Source organism: Charadrius vociferus, unplaced genomic scaffold (genome assembly GCF_000708025.1).
Source record: "Charadrius vociferus isolate BGI_N301 unplaced genomic scaffold, ASM70802v2 scaffold126, whole genome shotgun sequence".
NCBI lineage: Eukaryota > Metazoa > Chordata > Aves > Charadriiformes > Charadriidae > Charadrius > Charadrius vociferus.
Genome location: NW_009648894.1, coordinates 4,362,739 through 4,380,368, shown reverse-complemented (window position 1 = coordinate 4,380,368; position 17,630 = coordinate 4,362,739). Strand labels below are relative to the sequence as shown.

General features: G+C 38.1%; 1 protein-coding gene across 1 annotated transcript in view; it reads right to left on the bottom strand.

Moving 5' to 3' along the window:
- Positions 1-17,630, bottom strand: part of GPR158 (G protein-coupled receptor 158) — a gene marked incomplete at its 5' end in the record, with an annotated part of 207,124 nt that overhangs the window by 82,765 nt on the left and 106,729 nt on the right. The gene's annotated exons all lie outside the window — the stretch shown is intronic.

Here is a 17,630-nt window from a genome sequence, read left to right as displayed (position 1 = left end):
ATTATTCAACACACATCACCTGGATGTGTTTGAAACTGCTGAAATTGCTCTCAAGTGTGAAGAATTATGGATCATGGGAATTACAGATATGAATTTAACTGTAGAATTTGTTCTGTACTATTTAAATTTCAAGAAGTCCTTCAAACATTTTTAGTTATTTAATATTAATGACTTGGGTTCTATAATACGTATGAATAATCTACAATTTTACTGAATACAGAGTGTGCTCTTAAATTGAAAGCATCTTTATTTTTCCTGAAGTTTTGTACAAAGATGTTGATTCAGACATAAACTTGTTAGCATTTTAAAATATCATGCCATTTCCTCACTGACTCTAATGCAGTCTCTCCATCATAGTTTTCTTACATTTTAAAATTAAAAAAAAAAAATCAATTATTTTACCTAATACAAAGTGTATTCCAGTAAGTTTGATGATTTATGTATAGTGCATCTTAGTGCCTTATCTTAAAGACAAAACATAAACATTGCTTCCCATTTCTTTAACCATCTCCTTCCCCTGAGATATTGTTTCATCCAGGGTTCTGGAGGAACACAGTTCTTTCCCAACTGCAAGCAATGCAGGCAGATAGGACAGCTGAAGAGGCTTTGCCAAAAATTTGTTGAAAAATCTCCTTCTTTTGCATCATAAAATCCTCTTGTGGGCTGGAATCAATGGTTTGTGGTAATCTTTCTAATGGTTTTAGATGGGAGAAGTTTATCTCTCAGAATACAATTAAAAAAAAAAATAATCTCTATCTGAATGGATTTATAACCAAAATTTTGGTGCCCTGGGGCCCAGTTTCTGCTTGCAAAAGACTAGTGGAATTTTCTAGATAAAAATTCAGCTTTTCAGTGAGTCTATAATCTTACTCAGATTTCCTGTTTCATCATTCATTTTTTCAACTGGTCACTTTTACAACATCTAATGTACTGAACACAGGTTGAAAGACATGGAGAAAATTTTCAGGAAGCCTTTTTATAGGAGACAATTCTGGAGCTACTGAATTTCTAGCAATGGTGAAATTTTGCAGCAAAGGTTGTCTAAAGTATGTATATCAGCAGAGACATCATCAAAATCCTACACAAGTGTCCACACCAAAAATTATCCTGAGAAGTTACTTCCAATGGGTATTCACATCAAAGCTTCTGTTTTAAGGAAAACACTAATATAACAGCTCCAGAGGCATCTTTGTGCTACTGATGCTATTTTAGTCACAGGTAAAGCCTAGAGTGAGGATTATGAATGGTTTTCCACAGGTCTTAAGATGATAATGGTGACTATTTTGTTCAACCACTGCAAGATTTTCCCAGGAAAATCTCAAGAGCACACCTTATTTCCTCATTTTTGGCCGAATTTTTTCATGTATTTGAGAACTGTTATTATGGCTCCTCTTTTCTAGACTTTTCTGAGTCTTTCACTTTTCCTCGTGGATCTTAACCTTAGACTTTTATATTGAGAGTTTCATATTGAGGATTGCAAAACTGTTCTACTAGCTCTCTCTAAAATTGCACCCTGAAACTGCAACATAAATATTTCCAGCAAAATTTTCATGGAACTGCTATGCTTCCAAGAAGTCTTTCTTAAAAAGCAAAGCAAAACAAAACACCAGCAAGTAGCTAAAAAACTGTAACTATCTTTCTGAATAGAATGCAACGCCTGCCTTAGCAATCGCTGAAACTTGAATATCGACTTACAAGTTCAGCTTATATTACACTGGGCTCCCACAATACAAAGCATGTGTTTCAAGAACCCAAATTAATTATTTTTTTTCCTCTATTATTATGTTAGGCAAAGCATAAACACAATCCCAAAGGCAAAAAGCTGGGAAACTGGTAAGTGACATGCCAGTGTCAGGTTTTTCAGGCCCAAGCGATCCCCTTGTTCAATGACACACCAAATTCAACTGAGTCAGTGCTTTATATAATTTATTTCTGTCACTTAGATAGATGGGCAGCCTCACCCACTAGTCTGCTAATGTAAAGATGGTTCAGCACTCCTATACATCATTTCCCCGCATAACAGCCCTGCCTCTCTTGATCTAGAAGGATGCTCCAGAGAGACATTCACAATGCATATATATATCAACAGACAAAAAATTGCCCCAAACACATTAATTCTGTATTTGTGAGACACTCATTTGTTATAAGCATCCTTAAAAAAAAAAAACAAAAACCCTAAGGGATGATACTATCTTTTATGGCTGCTGTAATAAAATTTTTTTTGTAGCCATATTTCTGTATTCAGATGGATTCAACTTTTTCAAATGGTACTATAAAAATCAATACATATAGACAATTTTGCAAGATTGCTTTCTGCAGACATTTCTGATCTAATATAACAACAAAAAACTGGAAGTAGAAGTTTAGATGCCAGTTATGAAGTCATTAAATGGAATAATTCCAGGTTATTTTAATTAAGAAGTTACTAGACTCCCAATTATTTTATAGCTTAAATGTTTGAAGTGATGGATCATGCACGCTGCTTTAGCATGTATAACAGAAAGTGCAAATATTTTTACAAACTATAAATGGCAGTATGAGTTAGTTCACATTTCTAGTGAACACATAAATTTAGCCTGAGACGTAAATCTTGTGTGCTGCAGATGAAAAAGAAAAGCTTAAAAAAGGTTAAAATCTGCCTCCAATAACAGAGATTTCACAGTTTGTGATGTAAATTTTCCAGCACTATATCATAAATTTTTAAAAAGCAGTACAGGCTCATGTCCACAAGATTCCTTGTGTGGTCCTGACTCTGCCGTAACTGGGAGCTCCACACGTTTTGATAGAGTATTTCTTCACAACATCTTTGTAAGACAACGGCACTTTACTCATTGGGAATGAATGCCAAGGGGTCTTGCCCAACACCATACAAGACACTGGCAGAAGTCAGTGAACTCACGTCTCTCATGATTGATCAATACTCAAATTGCTGAAGAAGCTTTTTCTTTTTATTTTGTACAATGTATCTATGTATGACAGAAGGGCCAAGAAAGTTTCTGAAATTTGCATCATACAGGCAAGATGGAAATGATCTAAACAAGCTGGGTTCCAAACAGCTGCTGTGTGAACATCCTTTTCTAAACTAGTCTTTCTCATCCTGATCAGTCTTTTCTCATAGAATTACAGTGGAATCAGTGGAATTTTTTCTGGGCGGCATAATCAAAAATAACAGGGGCAAAGAACTTCAGCATTTCCAGGTCTTCTTCCAAAACAATTAATTAATCCATAATTTTCTTCTCACCTGTTTTCTGGTAGGAATCATCCTCTGTGAATTCTGTCTATGCACTTCTGTTTCCTGCCCTAAAAGAAGTGTGGCTTACAGAGCAACACTGGAATTCAAAACGAGCTTGAATCCAGGTTTTGACTGTGCTTTTATCTCAGTCTTTGCTACCTGGAGAATGGAGGTTTTAACCCAACATTTACAGATACCACAGCTCTTCGTAACATGATTGTTCAGCAAATGGAATAGACATTCTGACAGAGATGAATGCCATCCACGATGATGAAGAAAAGCACAAAACTTCAAATAGGAAATAGTACAATCGAATAACTATTTTTGCATAAGTGTAGAGAAAATAAAAAAAAACGGGATGGAAATGGAAGCATCAGAATTCTCCCGAACTACATTTTTGAAACTCTAATTGTTAATTTTTTCTACTTCAAAGAAAAAGAGGTATTTTAATAACAAAAAAGTAACATGAAAGCTTTTGGTTTAGAAAAAACACATACATTGATTTAAAATATGACTTTTTTCTTTCAATAACCCCCATTATAAGAGAAGAGGTAAGGTCCAGGAACTAAAGTCTTCATCCAGCACTGAAACTTCAATAACAGGGAATAGCTAAAGAGGGGAAAACCAAAACTAAGTGAGGATGCTTTAAAATTAATTTATTAGATAAATATATTCTGTATTCGATAGATGGTATTTCCACCAGTCTCTGAACACCAGTTTTTCCACCAAAAGTTGAATCATTCACTGTATAGACTTTGTAAATACAGGCCCCTAAGGCATGGCTTGTGGGCAGCATCACTAATGCTCGACTTTATGGGAATCTGCAACATACACAGCAGTGAATATACCCACATACCTCAGGGAAAAAAAGCCTTTGCTCTTTTAAGAAAATAAATGGAAGAATGGAAACAAATGAAAACCCAAAGCCTCCACCAATCGGTGTCCACCTATAATGTCTGCATAACTAAAATTCTCCAATGGAATTCACAGAAATCAGGGCATTTTGGGGATATAGCCCTGAAATTCCATGCAGTGGGATTTTCTTCCACTTGCATGTAACATTTGCTCAATTTCTTTTTCACTTCCTTAACAGCTGCTTGTGTTTTTGCATCTGCCTTGTTTGTTGGCATTTATTTTGTTTTTTGCTTGTTTATTTCTCTGGCTGTTCATCTTGTGTACAGTTTGTTTATCGCCTCTTCGTCTGTAAGCTCATTTCCCTTTCGGGGTTTTATTTCTGTGTTTACTTATTTGTGTCAGTAAAACTGTCCTTCCTGGTTTTCCTTGTCTTGCTTAATGGTTATACATTGCTGACACTTAAGTGATACTGCGATTTATTTTGCTTCTAGCTTCATACTAACTTTCATACTTAGCTTAGATACCTCTACCACACATTTTCCACATTCTCTAGGTTTGTTTGCTTTTTAATTAACTGAGATCTCGGTTTAATAATAATAATAACAATAATAATAATAATAATAATGATGATTATGATAATAATAATATACTAATAATAAAAAAGGAAGAAGAAGCAGCAGCAACCAAACGAGAAAAAATAATGATTGAACTAGCCATCAGCTTCAATCCAGCCTCCATCTAGAAATACTGGAATCAAAACAAAAGGAAGCAATTAAAATAGTATGGCATATATTACATTAAAGGTCAAGACCAGGTATGTACTGTTCTACACCATCTTTCTCATCCTGAGCCAGAGTTTTTTTAGAGAGTAGCTACCATCCTTTAGTTCTGCAGTGAACAATAAAGTCCATCAAGACAATTCCATCAAATCTGATGCAAGTTGTCAGCCATGAGGAAATCCAAGGGAATTGCATTCGGGTGTTTCATAGGAAGCTATCAAAAGGGCCAGCTAGCAAAATGCAAGATAAGTTTAGGTACATGGTAACAAATGCAAATAATGAAGTAGCGTGAGGACACAGGACATAAAGACCCCTGTTTGGTTGGCTCAGTAACTTCTGAATCAGTGGGCATATAATGTTACACCTACACAGAAAAATCAGCGTGCTAGAGCAGTAAAATGTCTTGCATCTGTATGTAACGTACTTTGAGAGGCATTTATGGGAAGAGTGGGTTCAGGTAAACTAGTGTGACTTAGGCAGTGGCACAGGACTCATAGCTGAGCACATACCCTCATGTTATACAGCCACTATAGACTGGAGCAGCACTCCCACTCAAGGAAGAAGACACTAGAAATATTCACAGCAACTCCTCATCTCAGCTGGGATGTAACTACTAACAGTCGTGAGATGCTACTGACCATTTTGCATTTCAGTGACTACTCAAAGTTAAATGAGTGTCAGTGATCTAAAGGAAACTATTAAAACTATTCAAAGGAAACTATTAAAACTATTCACAAAGTCAAGAACTATTCACGATCATTACTGGCTCAGAGGTTAGTTATCAGCTCTGTGTGAGATTCAGGATTTGATTGCAACTCTGCACCCAAGTATAGAGTCAGAGTCATGCCACATGACATCATGCTACATGATGTAGCATTTTCCATCTATAAACAAGTTCAAGAGCAGCTACATGAAAATTGCCTTTGTAGGCTGCCCCTTGGAAGACAAGACATAATAGTGGGTGACAGTAACTCCATGGCAAATTCTTTTGGTTAGTCAAGTGCTGATGGAGAGGAGACAGAGCCTTGGGGGCAAGGGCAGGGAAAGCAAAATCAGGGTGCTGGGGTCCGAGACAGCCCGGTGAGAAAGGAGACCTTGCCAAACCTTGGTGTGGTCCAAACACATAGACAGCCAGATGCATTTTTCTTAGTAACTGTGTTTTCAATCTCACTTCAGCACATACATATATTCTGAGTTAGGAAGACAAGGGAGTAGAGGCTGGTTCATTACTTCTCTCCTGTGAAGCAAACATAGCAGTCCCTCTGGAGCATTTCTTTATGGAAAGCCTCATTCACTTTATTAGAGAAATACAGCTATTTTCTAACTTTCTCATTAATAACTTTTCTCATTAATAAAACCAACCTAAAACGAGTATTACAGGAGGGAAGCCATTCACCATAGGTCTGTGCTGTTCTGTGAACGGCAGTCCAGCTGAGACAGAAGCACCCTTTAACACAGAGTAACTCACGGGACTCATCCAAACCAGCAGGACTGGGGATAATGCCTGCTTTGGAAACTGAAGACTTGAAAAGAAGAAGGAACAATGAAAAAGAAAGTGCGTGCCCAAGTGGAACGTGTTGGATTCTTTTTAGATAACTTTACTAGAAAAGGAATAAAACCCCCAACAGACTATCGCAAAATACAGAAGACTGTGAGCACTCATCAGTGCTTGAATAAAAGTAACATGACTGAGGTGCAGCTGCGTCAATACCCTGCAGGTGTTTAATGTGTAGATCATCCCGATTCCATTATGAGTTTGATGTCTATAGCTTTCCTAGTCAAGGAGCAGAGAGAAATGCAAATTTAATCTGAAAAGAAATAAAAAAAAGTGAGATGGTATGGGCAGGTAAAGCTAGAAATAATATGGGACTTAGAAGTCACATCTACAAACAAACATTCATTTGCAAAGTCTTGTGACGGTAAAAATGACCAGTGAAACTTGAGATTTATACAACTGTTCATAGTAATATCACCACCATTTATTCTCTTGAATATATTGGAAAAGGAGATGTCTGGGTGGAGTGGAAGAACAAAAATACTTACTAATCTACAGCACAGATTGGGAGAAACTGAAAGAAGATGAAGTAACACTGCACAGATAGTTAAAGCTGTGACTACTGACAAAGGTAAAACATCAATTAGCTGATTTAAAGCAATATTATTCACTACAATGGATTAAAAATGTGTAAAGGAAAACTATCAGAAAAACGCTTCTAAATAAAGATTTATTGTTCTAATCTACTTTATCCAAAAGAAAGTAAATAAAGTCCAATTCTTTATGTTCTCCAGGATACCTAATAAAGTGAGTATGAACCTTACAAACAAATAATCCTCAGCTGAAAGACTGAAATGCTCTTTTCTTTTCACAGTTCCCATTATCAGGCATGATTTGTATCTAATCAATAAACACTCTAATGTGCCACAATGTGCATAATAAAATCTAACTAGTTTTGCAGAATCACTGACTCATAGAAATGTTTGTTGGAAGGGACTTCTACAGGTTATCTAGTCCCACCCCCTCATCAAAGCAGAAGTACTGCCAACACTACCAAAGTCTTAAAAACCTCCAAGAATGGAGCTGGGTATTGATGCGTTATGCAGCTGACTCCGGTCTGGCACTTCTCTCCTAGTAAGAAAGTTTTTCCTAATGCCCAGCTTAAACCTCCCAAACCATAATTTGTGACTGTTGTCCCTTGTTACTTCCATTACTAAGGAAAGTTTGGATCTGTCTTCATAACCCCCCTTCAAGTAGGCTGCTACTAGATTGCCCCTTACCTTCCTCTTTGCTATCCAACCCAAGCTTAGCTCCCTCAGGCTCTACAGTAGGTTATATGCTCTAGTCCCCATTAGTAGTCGTCCACTTGGGATTTGCTCAGCCTTCAGTCTCTCCATACTGTCTAGCCCACATTACTAGCCTCCGAGATAAACAGTCATTCCTTATCCCTGGATCTCAGAAAGTAACGCCATTTCTGTGGCAAATCACATTAGGAAAGTCATACGTGCCTCTTGGGCACTGCTAAAAGGTCATAAATAAATGCTTAACAATTATTTGCATGAGGGGAATTAAAAAAAAAAAATGTAGTTGGCCAAGTTGCATCAAGTGTAACAAAACAAAATGCTAAAATGATGGATAAACAAGCATAGAAGATAACTGCATTTCAATTCTCTGTGGTCCTAGCGCAACTCAGGAAATACAGCAGCATTAATTAGCATTGAATTTCTGAATATCATCACACAAAGTGATATGAGTCCTGAAGTTTTTTCAGAGAGGAGAAAGAAGAAGAAATTAAAAGCCAAAATAAAATTAAAGTAATTCTATATCTGCTACATCATATATTACTGAATTAACAGAACTGTAGACTTTTGGTGTCAGTCCAGGAAGACTGCAGATTTCTCCAGGGCCACATGTCACTGTGTATTACATGAGTGCGGTACCATGGAAACCTAGTGAGGGGAAAAGGTTGGCATATTTTGATTTTTTTTCATTTTCATTAAACAGTTCTGCCACTTCTACAATATAAAGAATGACTGAATCGGGCTGTGATTTGAAGAAAATTTTCTTTTGCAAAGGTGGCTTACCACCAGAACGTGAGCTTGCCTTACAGATAAACAAAGCCTATGAGAAAGTATTAGAAAAAAGCGAAGACAGATTTCAGCTTTGATCTCAACTTTGAATACAACACATTCATAATTATTAAACTGTGAGGGATATCTACCACTCAATGTACAGCTAGAAAGCACATACAGATACATGACAGAATGGTACAGAAGCAAGGAAACACAGAGAACAGACACAGGTTTGCTCTGTGGGGCTAAGCTGATGTATTTGAAGTGACTAGATAAATTACTATGCAAAACTGGCTCAAAACAAGTGAAACAAAAAGCTTAGCTAAAGGTACATGTGATGGCAGCGTGCTCGCTCTGCGGTGCTCCCAGGAGCAGCTCTGGCATGATCCTCGTTCTGCAGGTCTGGCAGATCCATTCTACTCGACACATGAGGACACAGGAGGTGTGATGAGAAGTTACCAGATTATATTCCCAAATCTGCCTCTTACTTCTCTGAAAACCCTTTCTGTTCAAATTCTTATTTCCTGGTATAAGTGGTTCTTCTATCAAATGACAGAAGGGAGAGGAGATTTTGTCAAGTTGAAAATATTTGGTCTGAAGTGGAGCTGGGTGAAATGTTTTATTACCAGTTCATTTTCTGACTAAAATATGCCTTCCCAGCAAATAAATTTCTTCAGGGTGACTATATTTTTGGTTTGATTTCCATCTACTGTTTTTCTAAAGCCTGTTGAACCTTTTTCCTGCCTCTTATCCCATATGACTTTTCCCAGTTACAAACACATTATCTTTTTCAGTGAAGAAGTTGTGTGGAAAAAACTAAAGTGCTAATTTTCAGAAATTTGACTTCACTTTAAATTTACCTTAAAGAAATAGTATATAGAGATCTTTCTTTCTGTCCCTGACGTTGAGCTATGGCTATCAAGGTGTCTGGCTCCTCTGTTAAGAGAGAAAAGCTGGACCTGCCAGTCCTCGGACAGCCACCAACATTAAGACGAGCAGAAAAAAGTGGAACTTAATAGTGGTGGTTACCTTAATAGTACTTAAACCTGGACAAGGACTACTAGGGACTAAAAAATAGGCACAAAAGCAAGTGGAAGGAGCCTCAGTTAGGGACCCTGGAAGGTGCTGTCACCATTTTTTCATTTTCTTGATAATAAATTCAGGGACTGCTTAGGACTGCTACTCAGGAAAAGGAAAATTTCAAATGTCATAATAAGACTATGCTTTCTTTTTATTAGTGTTGGTTGACGTACAAAATTCAGGCAACTCATTCCCAGCTAACTGCAGGAAACACACTTCACTACAAGGGAGAAAGGGTTGTACCTCTTTTGAAAATTTTTTGTAAAATAATCAAAATGAAACTCTCTGTCCTGTTCAACCTCTTACCACACTGATAAATACTTTTAATGATAATTGTTCTATTTGAATAACAGCCTCCTAATAGAATATGGATTGCAAATACAGTAAATTTCATAGCAAAGGCCAATTTTCCAAAGATATGCCTAGTTATGTGCTGCCACTTAAGCTATATTGGCAAATTGTCAGAATTTTCTGGCATTTGCAGGTTTTCTGCAGTATTCCTAAACCAAATAAATATAATCCTCATGTTCTTCCATTTCCCTTGAAGAATACTTACACAAAGGTCAAAATTTTTTTCTCTTACTAGTTATAGCTGAGCTCAAATAGAATATAATTATTGAATTTACTTTTTACTTGAAAAAAAATCAGGAAAAGCAAAGGTCAAGCAGCCATCAATCATAAATCAATTTCATTAAAAGCACACAAGATGTCAGGGTTCCAAGAAATCCCCAAATACTTTCCTTTTCAATTCACGTGGCTCTTGATCCTTTCTGTTATACAAGTAATGAAACCCGTTACGATTTATCATGATGAAGATAAGCTGTTCTACATTTTGAAACGAGGGTCCTGCTGCATATAAGTTGCATTACGCCACCTACAAGACAGATACTTGAAAAAACAGTATTTGTTGGTGAAGAACCCCGATAGTGAAAATGGTTAATGTCCCAGGGACATCTTTTCTTATACGAGCAGGAATTCCTTCCTTGGGGAGATACTGCTTAGATCAAGATACCTGGTTCTCACCAAACAGTGATGAACATGTAGATGAAGGAAAACCAGTAATGAGGTAAATAATGCCTAAGTTCAATTTCAGTCTATTCACATACTCATGGTTAATTTAAAAGTTGAATATACAAAATGAGGATCATCAAAATTCTTGATCATTTAAAGAGCCTTTTTCATTAGGTTATGCATTCAATTAATGCAGAAATGAAGTGGCAGTAAGATGCAAAGGCATTATGGTCTTTGAGAATAAAATGCCCTTTAATATCAACAGTTGTTTAATCAGTAAGAGATCAAACAGAATATACAAAAAATCTGATGGAATACAAAGCCAAATTTCATGAGCAGGAGGTGGGGCTGAGTTAGCATGTTCCCCTGATTTAGTTTACAAATAGCTTCAGAACACCTGAACTGAATTTCAGCTTTTTTATTCAACATGGCATCACCTATTACAGAAGATAATACAGCTCACACAGCTCACTAAAACAGTCTGTATAAATTGTAGTTCAATCACGTAGAAAGAAATAGTTTATGGCAAATTACAGGAGAAGAAAACAACCTGACTGCAAAGCTCAGTGTTTTTAATATCTCAGAAGAAACAAACTGAGAATGATGTGAGAAGGCTTAGAATAAATCTGATAAAGATGAGAAAATCTCATTATTCACATGACTGAGAAGGCAAATGAACTATAGATGAAGATCATTATACTAATTTCAAATCAAACAAAACCTCCTAATTCTGAAGACTTTAAATCCAATTCCAGTTTATTTTATTCACTTTCACTTTACAAGAGCCAAGAGGCTAAACCACTCCAAACTGACAGCTTATGATTGGATCTGATAAATGCTGACCCCAAAAATGGTGAGGTTTTTCAGCTCTTCAGAATTTATTACGCTAAGTAATCTCTCATTAAGTTTAGATCATGCATTGTATGTTTCACTGGAAATAAAAATTTGCCATGAAGGAAATATTGCTATGTATCACTTAATTATTCTTCCTACCACTGTACTGCTGAAAGCCCCAGTCCCAGATCAGCCTCAAGTTATTGTGGACCCCGCTGAAGGAGAAAGTAAGAAAGATGGTCCTTCCTCCACAAAGTTAAGAGTTTAAGATAAGAGACAACAGGCAGATAAGGACAGATGGGAAGAACAACAGAACAACAAGACAACATCACATACCGTAACAAGCAATCAGTAGTCTCAGCCTATCAGTATCCCACCCTTGTTGGCACATGAATTTGAAGACATGATACGGAGAGAAGGGGATGCTCTAAAAAGCCTCTACCAAGCATGAGGAAAGTATGAAGGGAACAAGGGGTGTTTTTTGAAAAATGTAACAAGATGATGATGATGGAGGCTGGTGTTGACACTTCTGCTTCAAAGAAATGGCATGAGGTGAGAGAGAAAAGCTCATGTGGGAGTTCAAAAACCAAGAGGTATAGCTCACATACGGTGTCAACGGGGAGATGCAATGAGGCCAACACAATGTGGCAGGACAGAAAACCTTTTGCAGCATCATTTTGAACAAATAGGAGCAGACCATGACAGCATTTGCCAAGGCCAGCTGAAAGGACACTGCAGTAGTCAAGACACAAGATAACAAGCTGAGACAAGAATTTTAGGTCTGTGGAACCAGCAGAAAGCATGTATTAAAAGAGAACTCGGGAGGAGTTCAGTAAGGCTTAGACAGAGCCAGAGGCAAAGTGAGCTCCAGAGTCTGAAATGATGTTAGATAACAAGCAGGTTGCTACAGTAACTACGAAAGCAGTAGCCAGGATGTCTTAGAGGGAAGCAGGAGGAGATCAAGGTTTCTTTTCAGCTATATTGATATTGATGAGAAGATGTCAGAGAAAAATGTCAAGATTTTATTCCAGACAGGGAGGCATGTCTGGAAGAGGGAAGGCAGAAAGCAATCTGACTGTGTTCACAGCACGAAGTCCTAAAGAGAAGCTGACAGCATACGGCTGCTGCTTGTGAGGTATAAACCTTCAACTTTCACCCAAAGAAATGAAGAAAAGAATGAAGAACAGGCATATGTTTTAGTCTGAATGATCTGTGTTCAGCTTCCACCACATGACACAGCTTAAAAACCCCATAAAAAGCAGCACATAAAGTTTCTCTGAGGATGCTATCATTAAATTAAAGTTTATCAAAAAAAACCCAACAGTAAAAAATGCAAGACTTGTCCTAGAATAAGGTTTCCAATAGTTTTATTTCTGCTATTTGAAAGTTCTCATGTTACATTTTTTCTGATATTGTTTGTTTTCCCAGTTTCTTCATTTAAGCTATTCCTTCCTTCTTTTTGAGTGAAAATTTTTTTAAAAAAAAAAATCATTTTCTCATCTTCAAATGTGCTTCTGCTTAGTTACGCTGCCTTTCAGCGTCAAAATGGGGTCCAGACACTGGCACACTGGAATGCAAATCCCAACTGCCACAAAACCCAGGTTTCAATCTCCAAACCTTTGCCCTGTCTATTGGCCAAAAGCTCTTCCCAGAGACAAAGAGCTCATCAAAGCAAGTAACTGTCACTATGAGATTCTGCAAGCCTTCCTGATTGAAAAGCCCCTCCACTACAAATTGGGCTCATGCTTGGAGTTAATTCTTCTAAGCCTACACTTAGACCCTTAAAATAAAAAGAGAGGCCTACTTCAGCCAGAAGCCTGCTCTTGGAAAGGGAGGCATGCCAAAGACCTCCTGCAAGCCACCGGGGACTTTGCTATTGCTATTGATTGTACAAGGAAGGTTCACAGCAGCATACAAGCTCCAAGACAAATAGCAGGATAAATAAATAATGTCACCGTTATTCTGCTGGCATGATAGGAAGTCCCTTCCCAGCAAAGCTGTAAATGCCCATTCACAAACCCAAATGAAACCTCAGGTAAATGCAGCTGTCCTGAAGTTACTGCATCAAAGAATCAGTGGGGAAAGCTAATTATCATGTAACAGACCAAGCTGTCTACTCAGCTTCCGTACAAGGGCCACAAATACAAGACTCAGCAAGAATCAAAGACAGAGACTAACAGACAACCAAAATTCTTAGCAGTTTGCTCAGTTTACTTTCTAGTACTGAAACAGCTTTGGAAAAATTATTCTGTTCCGTAATAGTTCTCATTGTTGGAAAATATAACCTGAAATTCAAGGATTCGATTACCTTCATTTTACATAACTTATTTTAAAAGTGAAATCATAGTGTAATACAATTAAACGTACATATGCTTTCAAGGCTACTACAGCCTTGTCTCTGGTGACAGCCATTTTCTGGGCCAGCGCACTACACTGAAAGGGCACTACTATCAGCTCCATTAATTTGAACTTTGGGGCTCTATATTGTAGAGTTTTGTGGAGTCTTGGCGGAACAGAAAACGACAATGGTTCACAGAATGCAAGGTCTTACATAGCAAGACATTAAGGTTAAGAAAGTAAAGGCCGGGAATCAGTCTCAACACCAAAGTGGAACAAATGTGTTGTAGTCCGTGGCTGATTCACATCCCTTCAAGGGCAGTGCACTCCCTGATAAACCATGTTATGTTTTCCAGATGGGCCCTATGGTGCAGTGTAATTCAACTTTCTGGAGACAAACATTGGTTTAATACAAAGATATATAGAGAAGACTGCAGCTTTTGAATCCCTAGAGCTACTGTTAAGTGCTGATGAAAAGTCATTTTTAAGACCTACCTTTTCCATTAGGGGTAGGCTCTGTCTAGTGAACACTGGATATAGCTTTTTTGTGCTTCCTACTGCCCTGCTCTTCTCATTATGTCCCCTCATGAGACTGAACTGAAATCAGCTAACATATTTTATATCTGGATCTTTATTTTCTTCACACTTCAGTTTCCTTAGGACTACAGACTCTAAAGTGGAACTAGGTTTATTTTTCTATTCACAAGTATTTAATTCATCTAAACAAAGTATTAGAATGCAAATATTACAGATGTGAAACCTTCGGGCTTACGGAGTGAATGCCACAAGACCCTGCAAACACAGGGCAACACCACCGCTGCAGCCATGCCTACCAACGCCTACTGTCTTTGGAACCTCCAGCAGCCACTGTGCCACCTCCGATTCTCAACGGCTGGTGCAGGCTAACAGCCCCTGCACTTTTCATCTCTTCAATATGGCACTCTGCAATTATTTATGTGAGAGTTAAAAAAGTACAGCATCCCTAAAGACATATCTTAAGTATGCAGAAAAATTGGAAAGGACGTTTTATGAATAAAGGAAATGAGAATTCCACTAAAAACAACAACAGTTTTGAAAACAACATCGCCAACATCTTTAAAGCTGCACATCTCAAGACTACAATAAACTTCCCTGAAAAATCACAAGAAACTATGTTCTTACTGTAGGATATGATGAAGAAAGGGTGTATAAAGCACTGCACAAAATGTATATGTGCTGAGTGAACTGTCAGGTATGCCCACCAGCACAGCATGTAAAGGCAGCTGCTCCATCTGCGCAAGATCTCTTCCCTCTATCAAGTTTCCACTTCAGCTGAAATGTCAGAAATTGGTGTCTAGGGAGAAAAAAGCAAATGCGCACCAAAGATGAAAGGCATCTAAGGCATAAGCACATCAAGATGCCACTGTAGACTTAAAAAAAGAAAGGACTGGCTGATTTACATTAGCAAAAAAGGTATGTTTGCAAAGCCAGCATGCTTTAATATTTAAAGATGTATCACATCAATAGCCTGTGATTATCTCCCTCTGAATTACTGCATCCTATCATGGCTGCACTAAGGGAGAAAAGACGTTCTTGATTTCTCAGTATTAGAAAGGGGAACTACAGCATTAATTTGTATGTTGCCTTCCCATCTTTGTGCAGTGTTTAAAATTGCATTGTTTAGGGACTATCTTCACACTTTCAAAATCGTATTTAGCAGAACACTTAAGTGTATTTACACTGAATGGAAAAATAGGAAAGTGGTGGCATAGAACATCTAGCCACACTGAACTCCAAACACTGGAGATCTGTATTCAACAAAGAGTAAAAACCATATAAAAACAGTCAGCTGCTGTTATTTGGCATGGTTCCCTCAAGAGAGGTAAAATGATTTATTCTTGTTGATGATTAGCCATGTGGTCTTTTGAACTTTGATTTTTTTCCTTGATCAGTGTTCCAGATATGTATTTTTGTCCTTTGATTAGAAGTATTTGCATTTCTGTATTTCCAACAGTTCTTGAGTGTTCATAAATGGGGGGAGGGGGAGAGACCGGTATAATAAAAGGTTGTTTAGTTACAAATTTCTAATATCTGGGATTCGAAATAGTCTTCAATGGGGCAAAGCCCTTCATTTCAATAGATTCTATCACAGTCCTTCATCATTTTTAATGCCACCTGACAACACCATTTTGAACTGCTGCAGTAAAGACTCTCCTCTAAGCATTTTTTCCATTATTTTTCAGAGCTGAAAACAACCTTTTCCAAGCATGCTGGCTGCTGTCATCTTTACCTGGATGTGCTGGATTTACATCCAGAGATGCTGGTCGCAGATACAGTAGGAAGATGGAAAGACCATATGCCCCAAAGGTTTCCTCCCGCGTGCCGGTGGTTCCCCTGCCTGCTCAGAAGCTGGCAGCACCGCAGCGCACGACAAGGAAAGATGACGGGAAAGTAGCTCAGCTTTAGTGGAACTACTCTGAAGCCTTTAGCACTGACCTGAATGAGAACTCACAGCAAACATGACCCTTCCGAACAGGTCTAGTGTGAGTGAAGGCTGGTGTCACATTCTCATCTCTCCTTCATCACCGCAGCAGCAATTAGCCTCTTCCACACTACGGCTCAGATCAGCTTCTCTGGTCTCTTCGCCAGCAGTGGTTCTCAGTATTTCTTAAGGGCACTTACAATTCCTCACAGCAGTTGTATTCTACCCGATAGCTCCAAATTGGAGTCGGTATGAGCGCTATGCAAAGGTCAGTTATTTTCAGCTCTTCTTTCTGATTTATTTGAAAAGGCAGTCTGATAACTGATGAGCTCCTTAGGTTCTTTGCAGGTGATGTCCTTCCACAGACGGGTACTTCTATAAAAACTTGTTTACAACACAGCTTGTTTCCTCTCTCAGGCTCTGGTAGATCTTTAGCCCCTGAAATTCTATGTTAACTTTGGAATAAAATAAAATTAAAAAAAAGCTCTGTTTTTTATTTATATTTATTTAAACATTCTGTTTCTTTCTGGTGCCGCATAGCTTTGCTACCCTTACACTTCATGTAATCAATGCTGCAGTTGGTCACTCCCTGGTTGAGCCCTCCATTGGTTCATATAACACTGCTCACATAGATTGATTCTACTTTGTTGATGCTTTTTCTTACAAAATGACTGTTCAGCTTCTCATTTTTGAGAATATTTGTTTTAGCATCAGTGATTTCTGTCCTTGCCTAGGCAGCTACTTTTGTTAGCTTAGCCTCATATTTTTCGGATGTGTTTTTAGTAGTAAAGTTGCATTATCCAATCAATAATAATGCCACAGCACACAAGGATGTTTGCTAGTGTTTGCCTTGAGCTAGTTTGTTTCTTAGTTGTTCAACTTAGAGCATGTTTTGCACCCCTGTATACACCCATGAAGATCTGACGCTGTAGGGCTGCCAGTTGTTCTGCAAGATCCTCTCATAGTCCACCAAAGCCTTTTAAAAACCAAAGAAAGAAGAGCAGCCTACTGCTTTATACGCTCCTCCACAATTGCTAGGATGCACATCTAGTCCATCCAAAGTGCCGAGAGCCTCAGTTGAGCCTGTTCCTTGTTTCACATCCAGTGTCCCTTTACCTCTCTTACACCGCAGAAGCCTCAGCATCTCCCCAGCTGCAGTATTCAGCATGATCACCCTGTCAGGGCAGTCTAATAAAACTCTAATGTTTCCACTATTGAGGAAAAATCTTTTTTTCCCAGGCTTCATTGCACCACCCCCTCAGTGTCATTAAACTGGTGCTGTCAGCTTTCCTGATGGGATTTCATCCATTTCCATCTCCCGGGAGTTTTTCAGCTTCTCGCAGCTTGTGTTAATGCCAGGCTCAGACTTTCCAGCTTTCACTACTGCTTGGCATGAGGGTTGTCTAGAGTAGATAAAGATTTCTTTGAAGTGATCTGCACATCTGCTTTCCCTTCTGTATTAGCCGTGAATATT